Raw genomic sequence first — 2,602 nt, forward strand, 5'->3', positions numbered from 1 at the left:
AAAAAAAAAAACAAAGCCGGGCTCGGTGGCTCAGCCTGTAATCCCGCGCCTTTGGGAGGCTGAGGTGAGTGGAATGCCTGAGCCCGCGGGTTCGAGACCCGCCTGGGCAGCGAGACCTCATCTCTACAATAAATCAAAAAATCAGCCGGGTGTGGTGGCGCATGCCTGTAATTCCGGCTACTTGGAAGGCTGAGGCGGAAGGATCACCGGAGCCCAGCAGGTCGAGGCTGCGGTGGCCGGAAGCGGCCACTGCACTCCAGTCTGGGTGACAGAGTGAGACTTCCACTCAAAAAAAAAAAAAAAAAAAAACTCAAAAAAAGAAAAAGAAGATTAATCATCCCTGCTCAGAAGAGCCAGAAAATAGCATGTAAAACTCTAAGTGGTAACAGAAACCCTAAGGAGGGATAGTTAAGGAAAAAGAAAAAAAGCACAGGGAAGACACAATTTCACAGGACTTCCAGGACTTCAAAAAAAGTTGGTGCAAAGCTGGGCTCGGTGGCTCAGCCTGTAATCCTGTGCCTTTGGGAGGCTGAGGTGAGTGGATTGCCTGAGCCAGAGGGTTCGAGACCCGCCTGGGCAGCAAGACCTCATCTCTACAATAAATCAAAAAATTAGCCAGGCGTGGTAGCGCGCACCTGTAGTTCCAGCTACTTGGAAGGCTGAGGCAGAAGGATCGCCGGAGCCCAGCAGGTCGAGGCTGCGGTGGCCGAGAGCGGCCACTGCACTCCAGTCTGGGCGACAGAGTGAGACTCCAACTCAAAAAAACAAAAAAACAAAAAAAAAGTTGGTGCAAAACAAAGATTTCCCAGAACCTGGCCTCCTCCAAGGAATCCCTGATCCTGTGATGGTAGACTGGTATCTTCCTGTCAAAAATGAACAATAGCGCGAGGGTAGGAGCTATCCATATGGGTATGCATCAACAGGGGAGTATAGAGACCTTACAGGGCAAAAGGAGAATAGCAGAAAATGGACACTTCAAGGAGAATGTGCCCAATTAAACATATATGTTGATCTTCCCTCTGGATGTCCCACTGATATGAGTTAAAAAAAAAAAAAAAGACTGCCGGGCTCAGTGGCTCAGCCTGTAATCCCGCACCTTTGGGAGGCTGAGGTGAGTGGATTGCCTGAGCCCGCGGGTTTGAGACCCGCCTGGGCAGCGAGACCTCATCTCTACAATAAATCAAAAAATCAGCCGGGCGTGGTAGCGCATGCCTGTAATTCCAGCTACTCGGAAGGCTGAAGCGAAAGGATTGCCGGAGCCCAGCAGGTCGAGGCTGCGGTGGCCAGGAGCGGCCACTGCACTCCAGTCTGGGCGACAGAATGAGACTCCAACTCAAAAAAAAAAAAAAAAAAAAAGACAAAAACCTCCAAAGTCAAAAACAATGACAGAGGAAATGAAAGGCAGGTAGACAAATGATAACTGAGCTAAGGAAAGATAACTAAAGCCAAGTGCATGGAGACAAAAGTGAATGAGAAGCAAGCTGATTCCCACTCAGGCCTGATCAGGCTAAGCAACTGGAGACTTCACTTCCAAGACAAGGGTAAGAGCCAGGTATGGTGGCTCACACCTGTAATCCTAGCACTTACGGTACCCGAGGCCAGAGGACTGCTTGAGCCCAGGAATTTGAGCCCAGCCTAGGCAACATAGTGAGATTTTGTCACTACAAATACAAAAATTAGCCAGGTATGCTGGTGTACAGCTATAGTCCCAGCTACTCAGGAGTCTGAGGCAGAGGATCACCTGAGCCCAGGAGGTTGAGACTGCAGTGAACTGTGAGTGTGCCACTGTGCTCCAGCCTGAGCAATAGAGTGAGACTCCAACTCAAAACAAACAAACAAAAAAGACACAGGTAAGAGGTAGGACCAGAATAAAAAAAAAAAAAGAAAGAAAGAAAGAAAGAAACAACAGAATAAAAAAAAAAAAGAGGTAGGACCAGAAGATAAAAAGCAGAACAGAACAAAACAAGGAGAATGTTTGGAAGGCACCCCACAGAGCCAGGTGACAGCTTTGGTGGAAGGTGGGTGCTATTATTCCCTAGAGAAGCCCAGATCTGGGAAGTGTACAGAGCTGTACTCAAAATGGGGCCTTAGGTAGAATGTGAGGCCCTCAAGGCCTCTCCCCCTACTCAGTACTCACAACTCTGCTTTTTATTCTTCGGGTAGAGACATCTCAGTAGAAAATGATAAGCCCGGGAAGAACTAAAAGCAAGCATCAAACAACAACAAAACCTGGGAGATGATGACATCCAGGCATCCACTAACAAGAAGAACCTGCTTCCGTCCTGATCTCCCTAGAGTGAACCCCACCATCTGCTCACATAAACAGACCCCTATCACTCTTTGATATTAACAGCCAATGATCTCAGTCACTGGAGGAAACCTGAAAGACAGAGACCAACATCATCAGAAGTCCAAAAGGAATTCAAAGAAAGCAAGGATGATGCAGAGGAAAAAAAAACTTGGAATGAATACTCCTTTTTTTTTTCCTGAGTTAGGAGTCTCACTCTGTTGCTCAGACTGGAGTGCACTGGCCACTCCCGGTCACCGCAGCCTCGACCTGTTGGGCTCCGGCAATCCTTCCACCTCAGCCTTCCAAGTAGCT

General features: G+C 48.2%; 1 protein-coding gene across 1 annotated transcript in view; it reads right to left on the reverse strand.

The window, feature by feature from the left end:
* WDR59 (WD repeat domain 59) overlaps window positions 1–2,602 on the reverse strand; it is a 121,918-nt gene that overhangs the window by 97,464 nt on the left and 21,852 nt on the right. The gene's annotated exons all lie outside the window — the stretch shown is intronic.

Source organism: Carlito syrichta, unplaced genomic scaffold, assembly GCF_000164805.1.
Source record: "Carlito syrichta isolate Samal-C Ts95f unplaced genomic scaffold, Tarsius_syrichta-2.0.1 Scaffold309739, whole genome shotgun sequence".
NCBI lineage: Eukaryota > Metazoa > Chordata > Mammalia > Primates > Tarsiidae > Carlito > Carlito syrichta.